A 20,328-nucleotide genomic window follows, 5' to 3' on the forward strand; every position below is an offset into this window, starting at 1 on the left:
TAGGGGAGCAGAGGTGGGGGGAGGGTATAGGAAACTTTCGGGATAGCATTTGAAATGTAAATAAAGAAAATAATAATAATAATAATAATAAAAAGAAACAAGAAATAATAATATATGAAACAATTTGAATAAAAATAGCATAAATGAGTACATTATTGATGAGAAGTTTGAAGAAATATTGTATAATATTGTAGATTGAATGTATTTCTCTTGAACTGGTTTAGGTTTGTCTTGGTTTAGTTTGGAACTTTTGACTTTTCTTGCTTTTTGGGACAACATCTGATAATGTAGCCCAGTCTGCCCTGGACTGGACCTTAGCCCCATTCTCTCTTAAGCCATCCAAATGCTATAATTAGAAATATGAACCAGAAAAAATGTTTAAATATTTTAAAGCTTAAAAGAACCTTATTATTTGCAAACTATGTAGGAACAAAACAGCATTTTTGTTTGCTTTTTGTTTTGTTTTATGTTATTTTAATTGAATATTTTATTTATTTACATTTCAAATGTTATCCCCTTTCCTGGTTTCCCCTCGGCAAACCTCCTATCTCATCCCCACTTACCCTGATTCTATGAGGGTGCTCCCAACCTACCTACCCACTTCTGCCTCACCGCCCTAGTATTCCTCTATATTGGGACATCAAGCCTTCACAGCACCAAGGGCCTCCCCTCCCATTGAAACCAGATAAGGCTCCTTTCAGCTCCTTCAGTCCTTCTCTTAATTTCTCCATGGGCTCCCTGGGCTCATTCCAATGGTAGGCTGTGAACATCCACTTCTGTATTGGTCAGGATATTGCAAAGCCTCTCAGGAGACAGCTTTATCAGGCTCCTGTCAGTGGGGCAGTCTCTGGATAGTCTTTCCTTCAGTCTTTGTTCCATTCTTTGTCCCTATATTTCCTTTAAACAGTAGCAACTCTGGGTTAAAATTTTGGAGATGGGTGGGTGACCCCATCCCTCAACCAGGATGTCAAGCCTAACCTCTGGATATGGTCTCAGCAGGTTTTCCCTCCCCTTTGTAGGGGATTTCAGCTAATATTATCCCTGTGGAGTCCTGCAAGGCTTTTGCTTTGCTGGCATATGGGACTTTCTGGTTGCTACATCCAGTTCCCTATCCCCCATTGCTGCACACCTCTGTTCAATTTCCTGACTCTTTGCACATCTCCTACATCTCCTCTCATACCTGATTCTTGGCCTCTTACCCCCCTCCCTCCTCTCTTCTTCCTAAGTCCCTTCCACCCTCTACTTCCCTTGATTATATTGTTTCCCCTTCTAAGTAGGACTAAAGCATCCACTCTTTGGTCTTCATTCCTCTTGAGTTTCATGTGGTCAGTGAGTTGTATTGTGGATATTCCAAGCTCTTTGCCTAATATCCACTTATCGGTGAATACATTATCCAGAGTCATTTGAATGGCTTATGTTAAATAACAATATTGTCATTCTGTGTCTGAAATTTTCTTAAATAAACGGTTTTATAGACTCTAACCACAAAAATGATGAATATTTAAAAGGAGGAATATTTTTAAATTTCTTACATGTTGCAATCTTTTATCTATATTTATTTTATACCAGCATGACAATACCTTAAATGTGTACAATTAATTTAATAAAATTACAGGGTAACAATAAGGAGAAAAACTTATTTATTAGTGCTCTTTCATTAAATATGATTTTTGTTGTCTTGAAAGATGTCTTTCTAAAAGTAGACATACTGAAAAACATAAAATATTAAAAATATAATTGCTATTGAGTAATAAGTATTAAAAATTTCTTGACTTTAGCAAAATGTTTTACTATGAAAATATATTAACATGTGGTTAAATTCAGAATGTCAATGAAGCAGAAGCAGGTCTTACTATTTTAGTACTGTCATGGAGTCAAAGGTTGGGAATAAAAACATAATTATAATCTAATCTCCATATTGTGAGATTGAATTTTAATCATGTGTGACAGTGGTTCAAGTGTTAGTCATAATTATTTTCAAGAAAGATGAATCTTTGATTTCTCATGCAAATATTTCATTTTCCATTTTCTATTGTACTAGTTCGTTTTCTCTATAGCTAGCATTGCCTTTAATCATGCTTCAGCATTCTCTACTCCATTTAATAGAAATAAGGAACAATTGATCTACAAATACTTTATGTTTATTAAATATCTCCAATGCTGAAAAGTTTTAAAATTGTATTTGAGCCTTTCATTCTCTCTATTCTTTTAAATTTTCTCGAGTTATTATATTTTGTTACCTTAATTATTTTCTTGCTCGTGTCTTAAACACCACTTTATGGAAATAACCTTAATAATACAATAGTGTCAAACACTTTAGAGGTCCCTTGAAATAAAAGATTATGCCAAAGCTCTTTGTAAAGCAAGTAAATACTTACCAGCTATATACATTTGACTGAGGATGAATATGTAGAATATAAAGAGAACTAAACTAAAATCCAAAGTTAAGAAAAATAACAAGGAACAATGGGCTAAGAACTGAAAACAGAGTTGTCAAACGAGAAAATACATACATTCAACAAAAAACCAAAAAGAATGTTTGTAGTTACTAGAAATCTACACTATATTTATTTCATTAATCTAATGAATGTTTAGTTAAAAGGGTGCAGTACATGGATTTGAATTATAAGTAGATGACCATTTTTAATCCTAAGTGTTTGTTTAACAAACATACATGCAGAAGTATGTAATGATTTATTAACAATCAATAAAAGCAGTAAATAATTTATATATATGCACTCAATACGATAGATACACAAATACTTTATATGAAGAGGTATACACATATTTTTGAGACAGGGTTTCTCTGTATAGCCCTGGATGTCCTGGAACTCACTCTGTAGAACAGATTGGTCTGGAACTCAGAAATCTGCCTGCCTCTGCCTCCCAAGTACTGCGATTAAAGGCATGTGCCATAACCACCCAGCCATGAACAATCTTTATTATGCATTATGCATTAATAATTCATAGTTTGTGACTTACATTCAGCTTTCTATAAAAATTGTTTATTTTAATGTTTGTAGAACCTTCTAAAATGCATATTTCCTTTAATTTTGGATTACTAAAAAGTTTTCAGTTGACTGACTGTGATATAATACTGTGGCATGTCTTTGTTGAATTTTACCCCTTAGAATTCTTTCTGAAAAGTTCAATATTACCATTTTGAAGCAGTTATTTTCATATATATATTGTCTAAGTTAACTAAGATTGTAACAAAATAAAATATTTCGATAGTGAGTTCAATTGATATTAATGTCTGTGAACACTCATTTAAGTTTATTTGAGCACCAAACTCATATTTGCACCATGAATAATGAGGCATATTATAAATCAGCATCCTTTTGGAAAGGTAGTTTACAACATAGAGTTTGTACTTAATAAGGTCATATACTCACTAGGTTTTAGTTGATGAGAAAATAATAAGCTTTGTTCAATGCAATGATTTGATCACATAGACATGTATCAATAGTTTCTAACTAATGTGGAATATTTTTGCTATATTTGAAGAAGATCCCAAATTAAGGACATGTTCATAATGATTCAGCACTGTATTTACAGATATAAAGTGATTTTTGATGCCTTCTCCATCTCAAAAATTTTGTGTGCAATCTATTACTTGAATGGTACCTGACATCACCAGCATCTTGTAATCAAAACAAATGAAGAAATAAATGAAATGAAATACATCCAATTTTTAATAGAACGATCCTCAATACATATTATCAAATTTTTATTTGCAGAATAATCATATTTTTGATTCAATGAATTTAATTTTACATATAATTTCAACAACCAAAAAATCAAAGACAATTTGATGTCAAATTCCGACATCATGATCATTCCCTCTGAAACTAGAGTTTGGAAATAATATTGTGGAAAAGATATTTAAATTGTAAGAACAGAAGAAAATAGAGAATCATTAATTTAAACAGAAAACCTTAAAATACTTTACACTTACTACTTTAGAAAAAAGTAAAGTTTTGTCTTTGATTCTATCAATTCTTCTATCTTCATGGGATAGAAGTATCTATCTTAAGAGGTCCAGTCTCAAAACATTATTATATTGAAAGTTATATAGAAAGCCTTCCTAAAAACTTAAGTAATACTAGTTTATTCAGAGAAAAACATGGAAATCTTATTTTTTGTGGTCACTTAATTAAAACAGGTGTTTAATGATGACAAAATTCATTAAGAGATATATTAAAATGATAATATTTCTAATCATATCATAATTTTAGTATATCTTTGAGAAATTTTATGTATTTGTTTAGCTTATATTCATAAATTCCCCCAACTCATCCCACATTCAAACTCTTTCCTTTATCTACACAACACTGTATTCTCATATTTTTCAACCCAGCATGTGCAATTGGTGATATATACATACTTATGTAAATATATATATATATATATATATATATATATATATATATCATAAGAGGGAGATATAGATAGATAGATATCATATATATTATATATGTATTGATTTCTTGAATGTGTAGTATTCCACTGGAGCATGGTCAACTTAACAAGTCCTACACTCCTAAAAAATAAACCTAACATTATTCTATGAAATGCTATCAATTATTTATAGTTCCTTGGCTAGAGATGGACTTATTGTGCACTTTCTTTCTCCATCCATGCTGGGATTTGGCCTTTTTGTTACAGTAAAACATTAGGATATATGACACTTACAAAAAAGTTCATGTGGATTATGTTTTCCAAAGGTTAGTGTTCATTACAGCTAGAGAGTATATTTATTTGCAAACATAAAGGGAGAGAAAGATAATCCAGCAATCATGTTAGGCTGTTAGAATCTCAAATATGTAACCCCCTGTTACAGATTTCCTCTAACAAGATTACTCTTCCTAAACGTACCCAAACATTCCCACCAATTGGTAACCAAGTATTTAAATGACAGACTGGCCTTGGTCTTGAGAAGGTTCGATGCCCCAGTGCAGGACAGGGAAGCAGGATGGGTGGGTTGGTGAGCAGAGTGATGGGTGGGTTGGTGATCAGAGTGATGGGGGATGGAATAGAAGGTTTTTGCAGGGGAAACTAGGAAAAGGGGATAACATTTGAAACGTAAATAAAGAAAATATCTAATTAAAAAATAAATGACTGAGACAATAAGGTCCATTTATTATTCAAACCACCACCATCCGGCTTGAGTTTTCACTGGGCATGTATGCTATTACAAGTTCTGTACATTCACATTGTATGTGCAAAATTCCATGGTGTGTCTTGAGAATATCGTTTCCTTTTATTCACCCACTACCTCTGGCTGGTACAGTATTTCTTCTATCCCTAATCGGTAACAATTCATGATCCTAGGAAACAGGGATATTATATGTGTGCCCCATCTAGGTCTGAGAAATCTAGGTGGGGCAGTCTCTGGATGGCTGTTGCTTCAGTTTCTGTTCCACACTGTCTCCATATTTCCTCCCTTGAGTATTTTGTTCCCCCTCTAAGAAGTACTGAAGCATCCACACTTAGATCTTCCTTCTTTTTGACCTTCATGTGGTCTATGAATTGTATCCTGGGTATTCTGAGCTATTTTCCTAATATCTACTTATCAGTGAGTACATACCATGTGTGTTCTTTTGTGACTTGGTTACCTTACTCAGAATGATATTTTCTAATTCTATCTTTTGCCTAAGAATCTTATGAATTGCATTGTTTTTATTAGCTAAGAAATACTCCATTGTGTAAATGTATGATATTTTCTGTATCCACACCTCTGTTGAAGGACATCTGGGTACTTTCCAGCTTCTGGATTCAAAAATAAGATTGCTATGAACATAATGGAGCTTGTGTCCTTGGTATATGTTACAATATATAACTCCCATCTGGGTTCTTCCATACATAACCTTATTTAAACTTCCCTGCTCCATTACTACTCTTGAAACATTATACCAAAGCATTCTCTCTTATCTCTTGAAATTCCCTCATATAACAACTTATTGATTTCATGGAATTTTTATTATTATTTTTTAAATCCAAATGGAGCACACATATCTGAAGTTTCCAAATTAACCATCCACAAAGGAGATAATTTTTCTTTTTCTTTCTGCAATATTTTTTTCTTTCTTGATCAGGGTTTCTCACTCAGAGTTACTGTTTACAGCTCCATCCATTTCCTATGAGTTTCATTCATTATTTCATTCTTAATAATTTGGTATATTTCTGCCTACAATATTCTATAATTTATAGATACATGGTTAGACTCCACCTCAGAAAGGAAAAAGCTTTGTGTTTGATTGATTCCATTTCTTTCTTAGGTATGAGTATGCTCAATTTCTCAAAAATCCTAATATCAAAATATGATGCTATAAGCTGATTTCTCTAAAATCTCTTTTAATAAATGAAAGATTTTATGAAATAAAATATGTGAAATACACAGTGAAATTGATGTCATGAATTATTCAAAATTCTTGCTTCTTGTTATTTAATAAAAATATCAGGATAATACTATAATATTTAACTGAATCAAAGATTTATTATCTATTTTAGTCAATTGATGGACATCTAGACTGTTTTTATTTTCTGGATATTATAAATAGAGGATTAATGAACATGAATTGTTTTTTATTAGATATTTTCTTCATTTACATTTCAAATGCTATCCTGAAGGTCCCCTATATGCTCCCCTTACCCTGTTCCCCAACCCACCCACTCCTGCTTCCTGGCCCTGGCATTCCCCTCTCCTGGGGCATATAATCTTTGCAAGATCAAGGAACTCTCCTCCCACTGATGGCCTACTAGGCCATCCTCTGTTAAATATGCAACTAGGGGCATAACCTCTGGGGGGACTCACAGTCATCTATTGGATGGGACACAGGGCCCTCAATGAAGGAGCTAGAGAAAGTACTCAAGGAGCTTAAGGGGTCTGCAACCCTATAGGAGGAACAACAATATGAACTAACCAGTACCACCCAGAGCTAGTGAATATGAATTATAAGCTATATCTGTAGAATGATGCAGAGATCTAAAGGTATATGCCCAAGAGTTTACAGGTGGATTAAATATTAGATTTATTTCTAACTTTTCAAGCAAGCTTCATTCTGATTTCCAAAGTGACTGGTCAATATTGCTTTCCCAACAGCAATAAATAAATGTTGCTATTTTTACACACTAACATCAACATTTATCATCATAAAACAAAAAGGTTCTGCAATAAAGGAAAACCATTGATCAATGGAATAGAACTGAGGACCACATTTTAGCCCATTTCCCTACAGATACCTGATTTTGACTAAGAACTTTACAATATATATTACCTAAATCTTCAACAAATTTTATTAGTAATTCTAGATGCCTACAAGTAAAACATAAACTTTGTTCCTTATATGTTACTGTACTCAAAATTCAATTCAAAATTAACATTAAATCTGAATGTCTGAACATGATAGAGGAGAAAGCAGAAGATAAATTTGTACCCAAGAGTGCAGCAAAGAACTTCCTTAAAAGGATCCTAACATTATGAACAATAATTAACAAATGGCACCTTGCTATGGGCAGAGCAGCTGTGAGCAACATATGGATCTGAAAAAATAGAGGACTAACTGACATAGACACAAGGCTCAGTGCTTACTTCATGAATGAACAATATTTAATTTTCTATAGTTTTCTCTATAGCCTTTGGCTAGTTACTAAAGATAGCAATATCAACAGAATTTGTGCAAATAGTCTCTGGACACCCCTATCTGAGTACTTCATTCTTCTCTTCCTCCAACCTGTGGTCTTCTTTTACCAGAGATCAATTGTCTTGGGGCTCATCTAGGCCTTCTGTTTTCCACATTATCTGTAGCTTTCTATATTCAGGGCTATATTTGGGTTTAAGTTTCTGCCCAAGAAAGAAACTGTAGACCATATGGGCTACAAAACAACACACTGAATCTAAAAAAAAAGAAAGGTACAGAAAACTAGATCATTGTTTGAACCAATGAGCAGCCTACAGAATGAGAGAAATAGTTATCAACTAAAACCAGACTGTGTTTACAATATGCAAAGAGCTCAAAAAACCTAAACAACAAGTTAACAATTTAACTTAGCAAATGTGGCATGGTATTCAACTTAGAACTCTGAAACATTGAAATATAAATGGATGAGAAACCCTGTCTCGAAAAAAAAAAAAACAACAACAACAAAAAAAGGGATACATTTAAAAATGTTCAATTTCCTTTGCTTTCAAAGAATTATAAATTAAGACTATTCTGAGATTCCTTCTTACCTCTATACAAAAGACTAAGATAAAATACTAGATGATGCGATATCCAAGTATTCTAATGCCAAATGCACTGATTTTAAATGCTCCAAATATAGAGTAGATGATTAGTAATTATTCAAGTAAATGACAAATTTTAATTATATATAATATATTTAATCTGATATAATTGTAAAATTAATATGAAAACATAATTATATATATATATATATATATATATATAATTAAATTCTTCATATTAATAGTATATATTCCAAGGTTAGTAGATACTTACAGATAGATTATAGATGTACAGGTGATAAAGAGAAAGATACATATATAAACACATCTATAGACACATAGAAATATAAATATTAGTTTCAAATTGTATCTAAGATTAATACTTTCTGATCATACATATCCATGTATAGACTCAAATATAGAAAAAATAAAAAGAAAGAATACTAGAGATGAGTATGATTATGCATATCTGTAATCCCAGCTCTTGAGATAATGGTGCAAACGATTAACAGTTTAAGGTCAGCCTGTAGTAGATAGTATATTCCTGGCAAATCTAGGTGATATACCCATACCCTATCTTAGTAAATTTATAAATAAAATAAAGTTAATATAATATGATTGCTTGTCCAATTCAAAGTATTTGAACCCAGATACTAATATGTATGTATGTATGTATATTTATATATATAACAATGACAAATCAACTCATTTTCTGAGTTCTCTTTTTTTAATTTTTTATTGGTTATTTTATTTATTTACAGTTCAAATGTCATCACCCTTCCTGATTTCCACTCTGAAAACCTCATATCACTCTCCCCTCCCCCTGCTTCCTTGAGGGTGCTCCCCCACCCACCCAACCACTCCTGCCTCACTGCCCGAGAATAACTCTACTCTGGGGCATCAAGCCTTCACACGACCAAGAACCTCCTTCCCATTGATGATAGATAAGGCCATCCACGGCAACATTTGCAGCTAGAGCCATGGGTCCCTCCATGTGTATTCTTTGGTTGATGGTTTAGTCCCTTGGAGCTCTGGAAGGTCTGGTTTGTTGACATTGTTGTTCTTCCTATGGGGTTGCAAGCTCCTTCAATCTTTCCCCTAACTCCAACATTGGGGTCCCCAGGCTCAGTAAGATAACTGGCTGCAAGCATCCATTTCTTTATTTGTCAGGCTCTCGCAGAGCCTCTCAGGGGACAGCTATATCAGGCTCCTGTCAGCAAGCACTTCTTGGCATCAGCAATAGTGACTGGGTTTGGTGGCTGCACATGGAATGGATCTCCAGGTGTGGTTGTCTGTGGATGGCCTTTCCTTCAGTCTCTGCTCCACTCTTTATCACTGTATTTCCTTTTAAAAAGAGCAATTCAGGGTTAAAATTTTTGAGACATGAGGGTGGCCCCACCCCTCAACCAGGAACTTTGCCTAACCTTTCCATATGGCCTCTACATGTTCTTTCTTCCCTTTGTTGGGTATTTCAGCTAATGTCATCCACTTTGGGTACAAAACTTACTGATAGAGAAGGAAAAATATTTTGATTGTCTGTGAAATAATAGATGTTCATCCCTTGATGCTATAAAAGTGAAATATCATCACTTTTTATAATGTAGTATAATGTTCTGTTGAATTTATCCAAAGCAAGTCGAACATAAATATTATATATTGTTAAACAATATTATATAACAAGATGTAGAAAATAACATTTGGAATATTTATGTGATTTTTTTTTTACTTCTCTATATTTGCTTTTACTTGTGTCTTACAAATTCATTGATATGTTTAGTAAATATTCTATATTGAGCCATAATTAAGTTGTCATTTTATGGATATGTCAATATTTAAAACAGTGCTTGAGGTACAGAAGATTTCTGTCCTAAACGTAACTTATAAAGTAACCGGTAATACTCTAACATTGCAGTATTAAATATTAATTTGGAATTATGCATTAATAATGTAAGTCAACTGACTTTTTAAAATGTAACCTGATGTTGTCTATTAAAGTACCTTCCTTGTATTGTTGATAAATTGACAAAGACTTCATTAAGGACATGTGTTACAGAAAAATTGTGAAAATTATGGCCATGAATACCTGTACTGAATTTGATACCAACTGATCTGATTTTGTGAAAAGATAATATGAATATTTTCCATGTTAAATATTCAAAGTATAAGTTTCTAGACCTCACAGAATACATCAGGACAGAGGAGGCCAGATTCGAAGTAAACTCATGGCAGACATTTGAAAACTCTGCCTTTTATAATTATTAGTAAAACTTTAAATTCAAGTCAGTGAATTTAACCCAGTTGTTTGTTTTATGACACCATTCTAGAGGAAATGTGAGCAAGCATCTAGCAAGCAACAGATGAAAGTAAAGATTCCAATTCATTGAACTAAGAGATTCTATTGGGATTATGTATAAGAGTTTAGCTCAGGTTTTACTTATAAGACCTGAAAAGACACCAAGAAAATCTACGGGTTGGACTCTTTCCTTTCTAGGCACCTGTTGGTTTATTTATATTCCTAATTAAGCAGCTGTTCTCTGCTGTGTGTGTGTGTGTGTGTGTGTGTGTGTTTTCAGATGCTTTTTGTGTCTTTTTGGCAGTTAGGCTTTTGTGATTTTTTTTTCTTATTGATTATATTATTCACTTGGGGATGGTGGGATGTAGTAAATCTATTCAGCTGCAGAACTTTCTGAAGCTTTCTTTTACATCTGGAGGTTAAGGAGCTTTCTTTTGAATATCTGAGTGAATGAAATTCCTTGAGGGATAGAATATTTCACATATTTTTGAATATCCTGTGTCTTACATAACTTCCCTTCAATGTGGAGGTTTTTCTTGGACAAAATTTCTAAACAGTATGTAGTCAAAAGAATTAAAAACTATTTTTTACTTTTATTAAGCAGATTTTTTATAGACATTTTCTTTAATTACATTTCAAATGTTATCCCCTTTCCTAGTTTCTCCTCTGAAAATCCCCTACCCCTCCCTCCTCCCCCTGCTCCTCACCCCATCCACTCTCATTCCTTGTCCTGGCATTCCCCTATGTTGGGGCATAGAGTGTTCACAGGACCAAGGGCCTCTCCTCCCACTGATGACCAACTAGGCCATCCTCTGCTACATATATAGCTAGAGCCACAAGTTCCACCATGTGTTTTTTTTTTTTTTTTTTTTTTTTAATTGGTGGTATAGTTCCAAGTAGCTCTGGGGTACTGGTTAGATCATATTGATGTTCCTCCTATGGGGCTTCAGACCCCTTCAGCTCCATGGGTATTTCTCTAGCTCCTTCACTGGAGATCTTGAACTCTGTTCAATGGATGACTGTGAGCATCCACTTCTGTATTTGCCAGGCACTGGCAGAGCCTTGCAGGAGACAGCTATATCAGGCTCCTGTCAGCAGGCTCTTGTTGGCATCTGCCTAGTGACTGGGTTTGGTGGTTGTTTATGGGGTGGATCCCCAAGTAGGGCAGTCTCCGGATGGTCATTCCTTCAGGCTCTGCTCTGAAATTTGGCTCTGTAACACCTTCCAGGGTATTTGGTTCCACATTCTAAGAAGGAACGAAGTATTCACACTTTGGTCTTTCTTCTACTTTAAAAAAATTTTATTATTATTATTATTATTATTATTATTATTATTTTCTTTATTTACAATTCAAATGCTATCCCGAAAGTTCCCTATACCCCCCTGCCACTGCTCCCCTACCCGCCCACTCCCACTACTTGGCCCTGGCCTTCCCCTGTGCTGGGTCATATAAAGTTTACAAGACCAAGGGGCCTCTCTTCCCAATGATGGCTGATTATGCCATCTTCTGCTACATATGCAGCTAGAGACACGAGCTCAGGGGGTACTGGTTAGTTCATATTGTTGTTGCACCTACAGGGTTGCAGCCCCCTTCAGCTCCTTGGGTACTTTCTTTAGCTCCTCCATTGGGGGCCCTGTGTTCCATCCAATAGCTGACTGTGAGCATTCACTTCTGTGTTTGCCAGGCACTGGCATAGCCTCATAAGAGGCTGCTATATCAGGGTCCCTTCAGCAGAATCTTGCTGGCATGTGCATTAGTATCTGGGTTTGGTGGCTGATTTGGATGGATTCCCAGATGGGGTAGTTTCTGGATAGTCCATCCTTCCATGGGTATTTTGTTCCCCAAGGAGAGAAAACGTATCCACACTTTGGTCTTCCTTCTTCTTGAGTTTCATGTGTTTTGCAAATTGTATCTTGGGTATGATAAGTTACTGGGCTAATATCCACTTATCAGTGAGTGCATATCATGTATGTTCTTTTGTGATTGGGTTACCTCACTCAGGATGATATCCTCCAGATCCATCCATTTGCCTAAGAATTTCATAAATTCATTGTTTTTAATTGCTGAGTAGTAATCCACTGTGTAAATGTACCACAATTTCTATATCCATTCTTCTGTTGAGGGACATCTGGGTTCTTTCCAACTTCTGGCTATTATAAATAAGGCTGCTATGAACATAGTAGAGCCTATGTCCTTATTACAAGTTGGAACATCTTCTGGGTATATGCCCAGGAGAGGTATGGCTTAATCTTCCGGTATTACTATGTCCAATTTTCTGAGGAACCACCAAACTGATTTCCAGAGAGCAATATTGTTAACTCATCTTATTTATGCCATGAATTATTTTTAGATAATTGCTTTTACTGAGATGATTTATTTTCTATGCCTTTTGCAAGTCATAAAATATAATTTGTCATTTGAAATAATTTACAGAAATTTTACATTCTAATGCATAGACTGAAAAACATTTTTCCTGTATAAAGGTTTGTTCTTATGGATTTTTGTTAGAAAATCTCACATACTTAGTTTTTAAAATTAATAATATTCAGTTAATTTTTAAAGATTTCTTTTTATTTTATGTGCATGACTGTTTTGCCTGTGTGTGTATAGTAACACTGAGTACAAATGTAGTACCTGTATTGATTAAAGGAGTGTTTTCAATATCCTGGAACTGGAATTAAGAACACTTATAAGCCACCATGTGGGTTATGCGAATTAAATCCAGATCCTGTGAAACAACAACATTTGCTCTTATCCACTGAGTCACTTCTGCATCCCCTAGTTTTTAAATTTGTTCTGTATTCTGTATAGATTTACATTAACTAAATTCTTAATTTAGATTATATGAATAATCATAAATTATATTTTTTCTTCCTGATGTATTCTTCCAAATTACATGTATTTTCTGAACAAATAAGAGTCTGGTGATTTTATTTTTCCATGACTAAAGAGGTTCATTTTTATCATTTTTATAAATGAGCACATTTGCTGTAAAATCTTAGATTTCATTATCACTTGTATAAATATTATGTTTAGAGAAATGATACACCATTTTGTTTATTTTAGATGTAAATCAATTGACTATAGTAAACCACAAATATTTAATGGAAATACAGTAAAACAATGAGAAAATTGATGGGTATTTAATTTAAAATTTCATGATAAACTACTAAGTTCATGTAGGGTGATAATATTCAAGCTCGTGAGGAAGATACATTTCTACTAGTACATTTTTTTGATAGAGTTTATTTCAAGCATTAGAATCATTATTTAGAATCTGAGCATTTGTAATCACAACTAATGCTTAAATATCCTGATTATAATTCAGATTACAGGATAAAGATTGAATAATTCATTATGATTTAACCAACTATCAAGTTTGTTTAGTATTTAACTTAATTGCATAATTTTGCTTTTATTTTTACAGACAGAAGTCTATGTAGAACTTTAAGTTAATTCAACTAAAACTAAAGTACATTTGTTTAGGACACTTTTTCTTTCTTTCAATAAGATATAGCCTTACAAGATAAAGGAATATGTTTTTCTTCATGATGCAGAGGAGGGATTCAAACAGAGTAAATAAGGAATGCTGCTATGAGATAGGAAATGCATGGTGTCAAAATGTTTTGTCTGCAAGCATTGGGTAACAGAGGACAGCATAGGACTGGCATATGTTTAAATAAATGTACCAGTTATTCATGACTATATTTTTTGTATAAATTTCTGGTAAGTTCTTAACAATATTATGCTGCAGATATAAATTCATTTCTACATAAATATCACATTCTAGCTAGAAGTAATGCTAACATTTTATGTCTGAAGAAGCCAAGAAAGTTAGAGATTAATACGCAGGGATTCAAACAAATGTAGAAATGAATTTATAGTTTATGGAAGATTTATATATTCGTCCCAGTTATGGAAAAAGTAGATCTGAGGCAATATTTTATCTCTAAGTGACATGCTTTCCTTTTATAAGTACCAAAAATATAATATTTATATTTTGAGCATCCAAAGAGCCATTACCTTGAATCACTCTCTTTTAATCATGAAGTGTAGATGATTTCTTTGGCAAAAAGCATTTGGTTTATTCAAGGAACCTTTTAACATGTCTTGTGCACTCAGTTAATCTGTCAGGCTGATAAAATAAGTTCTTCCTTGACCATCTTCTTCCTGTGCATATAAACTTTTATTTAATTCAGTTTGAAATAGCTAGCTTCTACTTTTCATTTCCTCTTCATATTTGTGGCACTGTCTTTTATGCTTTGTTCTTTGCTGATATAAAATATTTATCAACATATTGTCTAAGAAGACCAGTTCCCTGCAGTATATCTCCAACTTGTCTCACCATGTGGAAAATATCTCTTCTTGTTTATTTCTAAAATCTATAGCCACTTTCCCATATGTTAGGTTTATCTACTGATATTTAAAATGTAAAGTTAAATAATTCTATGGATATCAGTTATACACAGAAACTGCCATTAATAATAATTTTTCAATTAATTTATATCAAACTAAAATTTCATTTACACTTTTGTATATGAAGCAAATGAAGATTGGAATATTTTTAATTCTCATTAATTGGTAATAAAATAATTTCTTATACTGTTTTGGGGAAAACACTGTATTATCTTAAATTGGTAAAAAATAACACTAATATAAAACAGATATTTCAGCTATAGTGTATTATTTTATTGTTACACAAATGCATTCATTTAAACTGATATAATAAGACAGTAAAAAAAATACTTTCAATAAGTCAGCCTTAATATATTCCTTATTCTGTAGGAAAACTTAACAATAAATTAGTAGAACACTGCTTTCAAGAAATTTTTGCCATTTATATTAGTGAAAGTTATTTAAGTTAAAATACTTGAAAATTTTACAGGGTATTTCTAAATATGGTTTCTCCCAACCAGGTCCCCTTGTTCCATCTGCCTCCCCTGATTTTTTCTTCCCCTTTTTAAATGATATTGAAACATCCTCACATGGGCCTATCTACTTGTTTTACTTATGATCTGTGAGTTGTATTCAAGGTACTATGTACTCTTCAGCTAATTTCCACTAATCAGTGAGTACATACTATGCATATCCTTCTGGGTTATCTCACTCAGGACTATATTTTCTAGTTGCATACATTTGCCTGCAAAAATTCATTCACTTTTAATTGATGAATAGTATTTGATTGTGCAAATGAACCAAATTTTGTGTAACCATTCTTCCAGATTCTGGCTATTACAAATAAGGCTGCTATGAACATGGTAGAGCATGTGTGCTTGTGGTATGGTGTAGCATCTTTTGTGTATATGGCCAATGTAGTATAGCTGGATCTTCAGATAGAGCTATTTGCAATTTCTGAAGGAATCTCCAGATTGATTTCCAGAGTGGCTTACCAGCCTGCAATCCCATCAGCAATTAAGGAATTCTCTTCTTTTTCCACATCTTCAACAGACTGTACTGTCCCTTGAGTTTTTGATCTTAGCCATTCTGATTGATGTCAAGTAGAAACTCAGAGCCCTTTGTATTTGCCTTTCTTTGCCGACTAATCACTTTGGGCATATCTTTAAGTGTTTCTTGGCCATTTGAGATATTTCTGCTATGATTCTCTGCTTAGCTCTGTACCCCATATTTTAAGTGAGTTATTTGCTTTTTGTAGGTTAACTTCTCGAGTTATTTATCAATTTTGGAAATAAGCCCTTTGTTGGATGTAGGGTTAGTGAAGATTTTTTCCCAATGATGATTTTTCCTATTGACTATGTCCTTTGCCTTACAAAACCTTTTCATTTTAATGAGCTCCTATTTATTTATTTTTGATCTTAGAGCCTGAGCTGTTCAGGAAATTTCCCCCTGTGCCAATGAGTTCAAGGCTCTTTCCCACTTTTTCTTCGATTACATTCAGTATATGTGTTTTTATGCTGAGGTTCTTGATTCATTGTGACTTGAGCTTTGTGCAGGGTGATAAATATAGATCTATTTTCATAAAATGGCAGGTGTCTTAGTCAGGGTTTCTATTCCTGCACAAACATCATGACCAAGAAGCAAGTTGGGGAGGAAAGGGTTTATTTGGCTTACATTTCCATACTGCTGTTGATCACCAAAGGATGCAGGACTGGAACTCAAACGGGTCAGGGAGCAGGAGCTGATGCAGAAGCCATGGAGGGATGTTCTTTACTGGCTTGCTTCCCCTGGCTTGCTCAGTCCACTCTCTTATAGAACCCAAGACTACCAGCCCAGAGATGGCACCACCCACAAGGGAACCTCCCCCCTTGATCACTAATTGAGAAAATGCCTTGCAGCAGGATCTCATGAAGGCATTTTCCCAACTAAAGCTCCTTTCTCTGTGATAACTCCAGCTGTGTCAAGTTGACACAAAGCTATCCAGTACAGCAGGGTATAAAATTAACTCAAACAAATCTATAATCTTACTTTACACAAATGATAAATAGGCTAAGAAAGAAATTACATAAATAACACACTTCACAATAGCCAAAATAGTATAAAATATCTTGGTATAACTTTTACCAAGGAAGTGAAAGATGTGTAGGACAAGAACTTCAAATCAGTGAAAAAGCAAATTGAAGAAGAACTCAGAAGATGGAAAGATCTCCCAAGCTCATAGATTGCTAGAGTAACAGTGAAAATGGCCATCTTACTAAAAACGATCTACAGATTCAATGCAATCCCCATCAACATTCCCACTTAGTTCTTTATAGAGTCAGAAAGAGCAATTTGCAGATTCATTTGGAATAACAAAAACCCCAAGATAGCCAAATCAATTCTCAACAATAAAAGAACTTCTGGGAAAATTATCATACCTAACCTCAAGCTGTACTACAAAGCAATAGTGATAACAACTGCATGTCATTGGAACAGTGACAGAAAGGTCGATCAATGGTGTAAAATTGAAGAACCAGAAGTAAACCCATATACCTACGGAAACTTGATATTTGACAAAGAAGCCAAAACATACAGTGGAAAAAAAGACAGCATTCTCAGTAATGGTACTGGTTTAACTGATGATCTATAAGGAAGAGGAGAATTTGATAGTCTGCTATAATTTGAGTATGGACAACCAAAATTTTGTTGACATAGATTATGGTTATTTATTTCTTGAAGCAAATTAAAAGTTTTTGGTATTTTCATAATCAAATGAATACAGGCTTTATCTTTTGCAGTCATCAAATTATGGCTTCTTTAACACTTATGACAGAAGAGAATACTTTAGAATTTATAGTTTATAAAATAATTAAATTCATGATTTCAACCTTTTTTTCAGAACAGTTTAGATGCTCATTATATGAATAATCTTCATATTTTATTTGTGTTTTTAGTCTTAACATTTCACAAAATTTGAACATAAAATTTGACTTGAGCCCCATTGTTTCTTATTTTCATGCCCATACAAGGAAGATTATAATAACTATAGAATTTATTAGCCGTGAATAAGAAAGAAACAATGGTAATTTATGCTATACATAAGGAAGAATTAAGTCTTTGGGGAAATTTTTACAATTTTTACTATTAACATGTATGAAAGGCATGCATTAGTTTATTAATTTAGCATTCTATTCTTCAGGTCTACAATTTTTTTTTCAGTTTTTTTCTGCTGTATTCCATGACCTTCTGTATTAAACTTTGAGAGGCTTGGTATAAGAAAATCAATAAATAACTTGTTATTAATAGTTAACTCATAAAACTTGAGGCTATACCTTAGGTTAAACCTTACTTGTATACTTTATTTATCTATTTATTTATTTATTTTAGTTTTGCTCTGTATTAGAAAGTATTCTAGAAATTTCAATGTAATTACTTAAAGATAGTGTATAATAAATGTGATGATTTTTATTATAAAACTGAATTATTTTGGGGGGAGTTCAAAACAGGGTTTCTCTGTATAGCCCTGGATGTCCTGGAACTCACTTTGTAGACCAGGCTGGCCTTGAAAATGGAAAACTGCCTGCCTCTGCCTCCCGAGTGCTGGGATTAAAGGTGTGTGCCACCATGGTTGGCTAAAACTGACTTATTTAATGATTTATTGCTTCAGGGCTAAAACTTTTACATTAAAGAAGAGCCCCATATGTGATTAATTTGAAGTAGTTGGAAAGTATAAATTGATACACTGACAAGTATTACATTCAAAATATTAAGTCAGTAGTGATCTCTGTTAATCAGTTTACATTTTTCTTTTATTGAAAAGATCTTGGGGAAAATCAGGTTGAATCATATAAAACTATATAGATCTTTACAGAGACCTGAATGATATTGTCATCTAGGTCAAGATTCCCTTCCTACCTCCCTCAGCACTCAATAGTTGCCAACAAATACACTTACATAAAAAATGCACTATTGTGTTATTAGAGTCTTAAATATATTGCTGTATGTGCTGAAATACTTCCACTTTTGATCACTTTTCTATTGTTTCTTTGGAGTATGTAAGGAAAATGTTATATGGAATATGCTTATTCCTTTAAATTTTAATAAAAATTGATCAATTTGATATTACTTTTAAATCAAAGTTTAATTTTTAGGTTAGTGAATTATTTTTAAAATGGACTTGGTTGCTGCTTAGTTGTTGTTTTGCTACCTATTCAACTTCTTTCATTTAGAAAAAAATATCAGAGCACTAGAAACATGTCCAGGCCCATTCCCTTTGTTTTGACCGTTTCGATTACCAAATTAGATCACTGAGGACTATGCTAACCTGTAATTACAACTTATACATGAAAAGCAAGTACTTTATTTCTAATTTTTCTTGCTCATTGTAAGATATATGATAATAACATTGAGAAAGCACAGATCTTGATTGTTTATTGCAATAATGTATTGGATGTATGTGTGTGTTTTCATGTGAATCTTTCCATAGAATTGGATACATCAAAGGTATAGAGTTTCAAAATACTACTTGAAAAATAAATGTTATTCTATGCATCTTTTGAAAGATCTGTTATTTTTCTTTAGTGTGTTACCATTAAATTGTCTTACTTCTCAGTAAAACACCTTATGATGGAAAGGGAATATGCTGTAACACATCATTGACACAGAAAAATAGCAAATGTTTTTCTTTGATTAATTTGTATTATTTTATAAGTATAGTACTTTCAATTTGTCACACTTGTAGTTACATTTTTGTTTGTTTTTGACCTATGCATCTCTTAGCATGCCATTTGTCATTTCAAATTACCTCAAATTTAATTGAAGTAGGTTTTATGCAATTTCAATTTGCTTGTTTTTTAAGCGTTTATCCAAACATAAACACTGTAAAATATATACTAAAACACAGAAGTCATCAACATATATATTTTCCTATGGATTTTAAAATTTTATAAAGAAGAAATCGATGGTCATCCATACATATTGTTACAAACTTAATATTTTTATTAGTATAATCTCTACAGTTTAAATAGTTTTTACTTCCTATTCTTGAACATGATGTCATATGTTTTTGAATGAAAATTAATTAAAAATTAATCCTTATTTTTATCTAGAATTATGATTACTATAATGTACATGAATTTCCCTCTTTTACTTGTGAGAAATAATATGTATGTAGTTTTGGTGGTGAATTTATAGGAAATTATTTTTAAAACAATAATAAGAATAATTTCACTGAAATAAATTGTTAGGCTAGTGTTTAGAGACAAGAGTACTCTAGGTAAAACGTACTGTTTTCTTGCATTCTGTGTTTTCAGTAGGAGGGTATATAATATAATGGCATTTTATTGATGTACTATATTTTTATACACTCAATAAGGCTAGACATATGCTGATTTCTTGCATAACTCCGAGCTCCTAATAGATGGGTAATTAGCT

The 20,328-nt window shown here is 33.0% G+C and overlaps 1 protein-coding gene across 2 annotated transcripts in view; it reads left to right on the plus strand.

Annotated features, from left to right (window-relative positions):
* Pcdh11x (protocadherin 11 X-linked) overlaps positions 1 to 20,328 on the plus strand; it is a 524,801-nt gene that overhangs the window by 429,763 nt on the left and 74,710 nt on the right. The window lies entirely within an intron of this gene.

This window comes from Mus pahari, chromosome X, assembly GCF_900095145.1.
Source record: "Mus pahari chromosome X, PAHARI_EIJ_v1.1, whole genome shotgun sequence".
Classification (NCBI taxonomy): Eukaryota; Metazoa; Chordata; class Mammalia; order Rodentia; family Muridae; genus Mus; species Mus pahari.